Raw genomic sequence first — 10342 nt, 5'->3', positions numbered from 1 at the left:
TAAAGGTGGGCCAGTGCAACCCTTCACAGCTGAGCCTGCCTGGCTCATCAGCAGGGCTATATAAGCCCAGATTCAGCAGGTACCTCTTTCTTTTGTGTAAGGATTTAGGTGATGGGGAAGAGAAGTAATTTTTGTTAGGCTGCTGGTGTACAGCTCTAGAGCCAGGGAAAATTATGCTGAAGTGCTGTGGAGAGGAGGAGTACTAGGAATAGCCTAAAAATAAAAGACTTTGGATTATAAGGACTTAAAAGAAAGCTATTCCTTAAACAGTTAGTAGCTACAGCCTAGGGTCAGCAGTGACTTCTACCTTGGGCTGCGTGAACTAAGAACATTAATTGAGCCTCCTGGGTATGTAAGCTTCTTATCTACTTATGCACAGTGCTTTATCTGGGCTGGAAAAGAAATGAGATTATTAGCTACTTTTAATGAACAGCAATGGGGTGTGCATGCTCAGCTGCTCCTTGCTGGAAGATGCTTCATTCTCTCTGCTTCTTTTAAAACTATCAACTTTTTAGGCTATGAGCCGAGACTTCAAAAGGTGTTTGGGTGTCAGAGGAAGGGAGGTGGCTCCTATTCATCATTTATGGGCTGAAGGTGCTCACAAAGCTTCTGCTTCACTCCTTAACCCTACAGGTGCTTCTCGGTGTCTCAGATCTGACACCTCAAAGCTGTTGTGTGGGGCTCTTCCTGCCTTGCTTAAGTGACTCCCTATTTAGCAAGGCAGCCTTTGGAACCCCTTCCCTTGGCACCTCACCGTGCCCATGTTCAGCATCTGGGGTGCACATCACAAAGGGAAGGTGGATGGGCCACAGCCCCTGGTGGGCACAGAGGCCTCGAAGATGGGCATGCTGAGGTGGAGGTTGTGCTTTGGGGAATTTAAGTGCAAGTTGCAGGCTAAGAGCAAGCCCCTGTAAGACCCAACTTCCTATGTTGGAGAGCAGTGGGCTCTGGGTTATGCTTATATCTTGGTGCCCCAGTGGGCTTGGGGATGGGTTTTGCTGGCAAAACTGCAGTTTTGCTCCATGCTTTTTAGGGAACATGGAAGCAAAGCAGTGTGAAATCAGTACAATGCTGATGCCAGCCCAGAGCTGCCCTCTTTTGCTTGCCACCAACAGTCTGGGGGACGTGCTGGCTCGCCATTCCCAAGGGCCTTGTGCCTGGAGGAGGAAGCTGATAAGGAAGAGCCTGTCTGTAGATTAAAATCCCCTGGCCTGGAGTTTCCCAAGGCAGTCTGTCGCCAGCAAAGGGCTCGTGGGAGTCCTGTCTTCCCTTCCAGACCAATCCTGCCTTTTACCCCACTGCTGGCATGGCTCCTGAAATGATCCCTGCTCCATTTGCCCTCATGATCCAAGAGTGACTTCCACTGGCTGCTGCCTGTTCTTCAGTGTCTCAGCAAGCCGTGTTTGCTTTTCAGATTCCCTTTCCTGATTGCTTTGAAAGACAGATGCCCTCTGCCCCTGCTCCCTTTAAAAGCCATGGCTTTTCTTGCTGATAGGGGGCTAAAAACATCTTTCCTCTTACAAATGTGCCCTTTCAGTTGCTTTCTAGCTCTAAGTGGTGTTGCTTTGTTGTTTCTCTTTGGAAGCTGATCCTCATTTATTGCCCTCTTCTCCGTAAGCTGCTAATGCTGGCCAGGAGAGATGGGGTTATTTCCCCTAGCCTAAGCTATACTTCCTAACTAAATTACACCTGGATTCACTGCTAACCTTATACATGCTGTACTTGAGAGATGATTCAGGCCAGGATGAGGGTTTGAGAGCACTGCAAGGCTTTCTCCTTGCCCTCCCATTGCGTTTGGACCTGGAGGCTAAGTGGGAGCCTCAGCTGTGAGAAACCAGCAGTGCTCTGCGGCTTGGCCAGAATGATTTCTAAGCAGGGGCGGGCTGAGACACAGGAGTAGAGCAGGTCCCAGAATAGGGTTTTATCACCTCTGCTCACACCTAGGTTCAACCCAGGGATTTGGTCAGTCCCTGTTCCTGCAGGGGCCAAGCACACGGTAAAGCTGGCCAATGATGGAGCTAGAAGCAGGCACCTTGCAGCTCTGGTTCCTGGCCCTGATCCTGCTCTAAAAGGCTGGTTGTTCCCAAAATCTTTCCATCACTTTAGCTCCCATCCTCAGCTGAGTTTTTCAAAGCTGCCTCTCCTGCTGTGTCTAAGGGCTGATCTAACATCCCTCTCACATGTGTCTCCTCTTGTCCCTGCTTAGCTGCTTTTGCCCATAGGAAAGCAAGGGGGGGGATCATAAACTCTGTAACTGAGGATCTCAGGTCTTTTGCAAACCCCACTGTGATGCTGCTTGTTCTGGTTGTGGGAAAATTGAGTCAGGGAGCAGCGACGGGGTCATGCGCACTTATAGCATCCAAAGCTTAGGCTGGAGCAGAACCAGTTTGCAGGATCTCTGGTGCACATCCCACCTTTCCACCTGCCTGCTTTACCCCACCAACCAGCCCCTCAATACAGAACAGGCTGTGGGTGGCAGCTTTGTGCATTGGAGCCTTGTGGTGCCAACCCCTGGGATGCTGACGATTGACAAAAAGTGGGGAGAGAGCTCTTAAAATGCTGGGAGGAGGTTGGCACAAGGCAAAGAAACGCAGCAGCGAGAAGGCTCTTTTCCAAACTTATATATATGATTTAAATAATAAAACCCCACTAAAATCAACCCCAAAAGCTGGAGCTCAAAGGAACGAAGCTGCTGGAGTTTTCCGAGAAGGCTCCCAAGATGCACAATGGGAACATCTGTACCTCGGCCGGCGCCTTGGAAGGGTCTCAGGCCGCAGAGCAGGGCTGGCGTCAGCCGGCTACAGCCCTGCCTTGATGCCGTGCTCTTCTCCCCCGCCAAGCCCTTGCCTCGGCACGGCTCCTCCTGCCGCCTCGCAGCAAGCCGTAAATCCCCCCTTCCCACCTCTCCTCCTCCGCCGCGGGCTCTGCGGGTTTAGAGCAGCCGAGCATCCCGTGGCTGGAGCAGGGGAGAGGGAGGTTTGGTTGGCCCTGGGAACAACTGTGCTCTGTGCTGCCCGTGAAAGGCAGTTTCATAAGGCTCTTGCTCAAAACAGCCCCTTATCGGGATCGGCCCTGCTCCTGGGGACGGGGAGAGGCCAAATAGGTGCACACACGTGTAGTGTCTTGGTCCTGGCATGCGTGTGTTCCAGCCTCGGGGGATGCAGCTGGGATGGATCCTGATCCTGGCTGTGAAGGCTCTCAGGGGGTTGGGAGAGGGCTGGCTGTCTCCCTGCCTTCATACCCAGTGCCTGCTCCCAGCAAAGGGGTGAACGTGTGTACCAACATCTCTTGGCAAAGCCCCGTGGGTTCCTGCTGCAGTAATCCCCATGCATGAAGCTGTCAGGAGGTGAAATGGGTCCTCTGGGGAAGGCAGAAGTAGCCTGAGATGGGGGGTGCGTTTTGAGGCAAGTCAAGGGAAAACTCCCTCCCCTTAAGCCCATTCCCCATCAGCTGCTTCATCCTTCTCTCTCCCTGAACCTACTGCCCTGTCTCCTCCCAGGGGACTCTGCGCTTGCCTGGTGCCAACAAAGGAGCTTTGAGAGGAGACAGAACCTCCCTGTGCCAGGTTTAGCCCATTTCATCCTGGCTAGCATCCATGCAGGACAACCCAAGGCTTGGGGACTGAGGAGGGACAGCTTTCTGGATGCTCCACTCTTTGTGCCCATATTCCTTCATCAGAGTACGAATTCATGGATTTATTCTCTGTTAAATTCCTTGTGAACTTGGGAAACCTGATGAAATGAGTCAAAACCAGACACCTTTTGTGACCTGAGCTACAAGTAAACATGGAGAACTTATTCATGCTCAATATAGCATGGGCTACAAAAATAACTCCTTCATAAGGGAATATTCTGAGCTTACACAATGGTAACTTATAGAGATGGCAGGGTGTGTAGCTTTACTGCAGTGTTCTTCCTTACACTGGACTTACGTGCTAACATGGGGTTTTATTTGCAGGGTTGAAGGCAGTGGATTGTCAGGTCCCTGGGAACGAAGGGGCAAGTCTGTCTCCTGCCTAGAGATGAAGGTTTCCACTGGGAGGATTCACCAGAGAGGAAAGTGCCATTCCTAGAGGTGAGATGAACGTGTGTCTGTCCAAGGCAGGAGCATCATTGAAGAGGTACCTGGGATTAAATTCCCCATATAAGGGGTTGGCTTGGCCAAGCTTTCCTTCAATGAGGGTGACCTGGAAGATCAAAATCAGGCTTTGTAAGCAGTTGTTGTGTTCATGTGCTCATTCTTCACATTCATCCCCAAAATGAGAGATGCTCTGGAGGACCCTGAGTGCTATTTTGCCCTTTTTTACATCTTTTTATTGGAGCCAGTGATGCCAGCGGCCAAGAGGATGACTCCTGCCTCCTGCTGATGTTAGCTCCTTGAGGCTCATTGGCAGTGTGTCTCCCTTCAGGACATTTGGGCTGCTGATGCTGAAGGCAAACATAATTTCTTCTGTGTTATTTCCAGCTCAATCTGCCCAGTGTGTATGTATATGTATATATACATAATTAAAAATGAAAATATAAAAATAATAAAATTAGGAGCAGTCCCTGGCCTTTTGTGGCTCAGACCCTGACATCTGGACAGCTCTGCAGGACCTGGAGCAGTGTGAGTCCCTGTACATGGGCAGGACTCAGGGTTTGCCTGGGGCCAGGCTGAGATGAGCAGCAACAAAAAACCATTTTTGAAGCAGCTTCTTCATCCAGAACTGCATATTAATGCCATCTTAAAAGGACAACAAACGCTGCTCTGTGTAGTTCTGGCTTTGATCTTTTCCATCATTCTGCTATTTTAAGTTAAGGGGGACACTGGCATGTCTATGGGGCCACCGCAAAGTGGCCTTGAGTGACTTGGCCCCTGAAGTTGCCACTCACAGCTGGGATCCCCATGTTATAAAGGCAGAAGTGGTTTCTAATAAAAGAGAAAGCCTCCATGCTGGCCAGGTGAAGGCCAAATGCAAACAGTGACCTCCCAGGATGGCAAACAGAGCCCGGTGCTGACCTGCAGCAGGTCAGCCTGGCTATTCCTTCCCTGGGTTCATGGATGCCCTGCATCCCTGTCCCATTGCATCCTCCTGCCCATGGCAGGGCTCCTGCCTAATGGAGGCAGCTAATGCTGCTTTATGCCCATTGATTTACATTTCTAAATGAATACATATCCTCCTAGTAACACTCATTTGTGTTAGCTTCTCTTGCTTCTCTTCCCCTCCTTCACCAGAGCTGCAGAGCTGTGTCTGTACATGGGGTTTTAGCAATGGTTGTGGGTGATTAGTTGCTATTTTACTCAGATGCATTCATTGTGGAATTGCCTTTTTGTCCTTCCCATCTTCTCTTCCCGTCTTGGGGATGGAAATCACCTTCACAGTGGTAGAAATATAAAATCCTGAGGGATTCCAATAGACCTGGGATACGCGAGGGAGGCCGGTGCTTGCATTATGTTAAAGACACAGACCCCGAAGACCCCAAAACCAGCAGGGATTTAACTGAGCGATGCAAAAGGCTTTCACACCCCTTTTGTGTTTGTGACCTGCTTGAAACACACGCAGGAACCCGGGGCAGAGCTTGGCCCCGTCCCGTCCGCAGCCTGCGAGGGGAAACCAGCAGCCCGAGGGCACCATCTAGTGAACAGCCGGGGCTCACGGACCTGGAATGGGCAGGAATGGAGTGAAAACATTGGAGCTGGGGGGGAAACCAGGGTGTCAGACCAGAGGAATGGAGAGACACGTTTAGTGCTTTCCCTCCACTCCAGCTGTTTTTTAGTGTTCTCCATCAAGTTCCCCAGAGAAGCACCTTCAGTGTGCTCCATCCATCGCAGCAGAGGTGTTGGCCTGGGGCATAGCACGCTTGCTGCTCTGCCCTGGTCAGGTAGCATTGGAAACATGACCTGATTTTTTTCTGTTGTTTGGGGAAAAAAGCATTAAAGGGTTTATTATTGAGGGATCTGGGTGTGTGGGAGTGACTGGGTAGGGCAGGTCTGAGCTGGAGGCCAGGGCTGTGCTTTGAGCTGAGCTGAAACCTCCCTTTTGAATTAGAGAATTGAAACCCCACCATAGGTGCTCTAACATCTTCCCACCACCCTCAGGGTGAGCTGGTAGGGGAAAAACAGGCTGGAAGAGTGCAGGTTTGGTGCAGAGCTTTAAGCTCCCTGAGATAATGCAGCATTTATGGTTGAAGACAGCATGGTGCCATGTCACACTGCTGCTGCTCCCAGCGCTGGGGGCTGAGCTGGGGCCTCTCCCCACATTGACTTACTGGGAATTGCACCCTTTGCCAGCAGAAAGCTGGCCTGCAGCCTGTTCCCCAAAGAAAGGAATTCCCCAGCCCAAGATCTGTGCATCGATGTGCTCTGCTGCTGTCCCCAGCTCGCAGTCTGCCTCCTGCAATGTGTCCCCATGCGCACTGACCCCAAGACCAGCCCCTAGTCCCCACAGCCATAAGATCAGTGGGTGCTTTGTGATGTGGCCCTCAGAGGGCTATCATTAAGACATGCGCTTATGTTCACACATCTGACCGTAAGGTTCTCAGAGCCTTTTCCCTGTGCAGCTGCTGGAGGAGAGAATCCCAGGGCAGGAACAAAGGAAGGTGACATCTCTGAGCAAGACCATAGCAGTGACCAACCCCTCAGCTCCTCCTTTACCCAGCAGCGCCAGGGAGCACCCAATGTGCCCCAGCACTGCACCCACAAACTCTTCCTGCCCTAAAGATGGCATCTTCAGCAGTTCAGGGTCCCCATGGTCCCCTGGCATCCGTCCCCGGGTCAGTGCAGTGTGTGTGGTGCCTGTTGCAGGGTCCCTTTGCCATGCTGGGGGTGAGCCTGGCACCCCGGCTCCCTGCACAGTGGGATGCAGCTACAGCAGAGCGGGAATGGAGTTCTCCCCAGGGGCTTCCTTGAGTTGTGCCTGCAGCAAACCCTTCCCGAGCATTCAATGCATCCATGGAGCAGGGTCCAAGTCAGGCCACCCCACCCCATCCAGGTCATCCTTTGCACCCCTCTTTGGGGCCAGCTCCCTGGGGAGGATGGAGCGTACCGGGAATTGTGCCTTTTCCTCTCTTATGCAGACAGTCACAATGGTTAAGTGGCTTGTTTTTCATTAGGAAAAGGCTGTTGCTAGGCCACCCTGGTCCCCGGCATTGGTCGGGAAGGGGTTTTGCAGCCAATCCGGGAGGCTGTGCCGGCGGTTCCGCACACGTAGACACATGCATACGCACACATGCACACGCACACCCCTCCTGCAGCCGAAGTGCTAAGCGGCTGCCAGATGTGCCTATTCATTCCCACATCACACCTCTTCGCTTCTCCTGGCCAAGCAGGTTATTAAGGCTCCTGAGATTCTAATTGTTAGCTGGCTGCGAGTTTTCTGCCTTCTAATTTAGGCTCAGGGTGTAGAGCAGAGGGGTGATGGTGAGTGGGGGTACTGAGGGGGTGGGAGTACAGGGTGCCTCTACTACAACCAGTTTGGTCTCTGATGAGTTGCCTGAGTGAAGCCTCTGCTCTCTGCCTGCAAACAAGGTGAATGGTTCCTCTGGGTCCCCACAGCAAGGGGATAGACTGCCACGGGTTAGGGGCTTGCTCCAGGCTGTTATTAAGTACCAGCATCGCTCCACCCCAAGACATTTGTGGTTTATGTGGCACTTCAACCACGTGTATTGTGATAAGCAGAGCCAGCATCAAAGCAAACTAGATGCTTGATATGGGGATGCTGCTTACAGCCATGGTCCATGTGCAGACAGTCGCTGGCAGCTGGGATCAGCACTGGACCATGCCAGGCATTGGTGATGCAGAGCAGGAGGGTTAGACACATCTGGTACAGCTATTCTGCTATGGTGCTATCTCAAGCACCCTATGGGTGTCAAACACCCACCCAGCAGAAGCAGAGCTCTGGGTGTATGGGCAAGGCAGGGTGTGAGCAAGATGGGAGCATACATCCATCCACTCTTCCAGCTGCTGATAGGAATAGACACCAAAACATGTGGAAAACCATGGATAATCCACATGAAACTCAGTTTCTGAGTGTCCCCCATGAAAACCCACATGTAACAGGAGGGAAGCTCAATAACAGCAAGGGAAAGCATTGAATTGCCATCTGCTGCTCAAGGAGAAGCTGTTGCTAGACAGAAGTAAAAGCCGTCGCCATCGGCTCCCATTGGCTCAGCCCCACTCCAGTGACGGGCTTATCAGTTACCTGCTCTCGCAGCTGGCAGGAGAAAAAAACCCCTTCATTTGACAATGTTTTCCCTCTGATAAAAAAGCCCATTGCTGGATTCGTGGGGTTGGGTTAATCATTACTCAGGGTTGGGGAGATAACGGCCGAGGTTTCTGCAGATTCTTCCATAATCAGGACGTTCAGCGTAAACGGCGAGCCAGCCCTGCGCTCCTTTGCCCGCCTAGAGATGCTCAGCCTCCCAGCACAAGTGATGGACCAGGGAGAAGGTTGGGTGCTCTCAGCCATAGCATGGAGGTGAACACTCAGAGCCACCTATGAGGATCCTGATCAGCTCCTGGGTGCAAACAGGGGGATGTTGCTGTTCAGGTTATTCCCAGCAAACACCATTTCATTGGCAGGGAGCAGATTGCCACCACCCCTCATCATCCATCCATCAGGCGGTTTGCTCATCAGCAACCCTGCTTTGGGGGGCTGCAGTGCACAATGTCTGGGGTTTTCCAGCCCTTCAGATCTGATATAAACAGGGATTGACCCCCTAGATTTACACCCCAAGAGCTGGAGATCACAGCACAGAAGCAAAGCTTGCAGGGCATGAGAGCACCAAAGAGCAGCTGCCCTTTGGCTGCCTTGAAATCCGCCTCTAAAACAGAGAGGGTGTTTCAGCAGAGGGGTTAAATCAGCATGGTAGCAATGGGGACAAGCTCTCAGAGGCAGCCTGGGGCTTTCCCAGCACCTCATGCCGTTGTGCAAGCCCAGGAGGGCACACAGGCAGCCATGCAGACAGGTTGGGGAGCTGCACTGAGGGGAAAAGCTGCCCTGGAACACAGGGGATGAGAGCTTGGAGCCCAGTCCAGGCTTACTTTTGGAAGTGGGTCTCCTGGAGTGTTTGGATGGTCAAGACTTCAGAAATGAGGTAGGTTTTGTCCCCACTTACACCTTCCCTCTTGGCTGGCTGAGGCAAGGCAGGCTGAGTCACAGGCTGGTAAAGCCTCCTGGCCTTCCACCTCTTTTGCAGCTTTCTCCAGCCTCACCCCAACACCCGTGTGTAACATCGAGCCACCATATGGCTTAGGGCAAGTCATTGCTATGTGGTGGCAATACAGGGTGGGCTGGGGGGACATCAAGGTGGACTCCAATGGAGCTGTGGGGTGCCCTGTGCAAGCTCCCTACATACCCGCAAGGGGATGCAGTTATATGGGCCGGGTTGCATGACCATAAACAAAGCATCCCTCTGCTGTGCTCTTCCTCTGGGTCTGCTTTCCCGGGAGCAGAAGACAGTGCTTTGGGATGCCACCATGTTCTGATGGTGGGTCTGCTGAGCTTTCACCTTTCCTATAGCTTTGCTTCCCTCCTGCCACCCAAGGAGAGGTGGAAACAGCAGAGAGGAGGAAACAGAGAGAAATCTGTGCTCCTCCTGCACCCCCTGGGCTCTCATCCTTCCCATACCCCATTGGGTCCTGCTGGCATTGCATGGCATCGTGCTGGGGCTTGCAGGGAGGGTGGTGCTGTGTTGTACAGCTTGTTGGATCGGGAATGTGTCTGGGACAAACTGGCACGAGCAGGATTTAAAGAGCTTCCGTGGGTCTGTGTTTCCTACCAGGTCTGATGCAGAGTGCCTGGACCACGAGCTCACAGCACAGCCCAGGTTGTTATTGCTGTTGCAGGATGGTTGTGCTTGGGCCACCGGGAGGTCAGAGCTTTTTAGACACGTCCAACATCTTTAGAAGCATTTCTGAGCTGTCACCAGCTTCCCCTACTGGGCAGGGAGGAGTTAAGATGGGAAGTGCAAGATGTGTCTTATAATGGCACTGATGTGTGTGCCAGGTGTGCCTGCGTCACCCGGCTCCTTGGCCGCTTCCCAAGGCTGGGGCTGAGCTCTCCTTCCCTCCCTCTGGGTGCTGGGAAAGCCTGGGACCTGTCTAGCCTGGCCATGGGGGACACAGGGTCCACTTCAGTGCTGGCTGCTGGACCGTGGCTGCCCAGTGCCCCAGTGACTCCCCATGTCCAGCCCCAAACCCCACTTTGGTGCTCCCACAGGTACATCTATGTACCTACATATGTCATCCACGGAGCATCACCCTGTCCCCACGCTATTACAGCAGCTCGCACTGTAGCTCAGCATCATTCCCACCCCACAGAGCAGGCCCAGCTCTCACTTCCAAAGCTGTGTGCAGGGATGCT

Source organism: Strigops habroptila, chromosome 9, assembly GCF_004027225.2.
Source record: "Strigops habroptila isolate Jane chromosome 9, bStrHab1.2.pri, whole genome shotgun sequence".
NCBI lineage: Eukaryota > Metazoa > Chordata > Aves > Psittaciformes > Psittacidae > Strigops > Strigops habroptila.
This window is presented reverse-complemented; position numbering follows the sequence as displayed.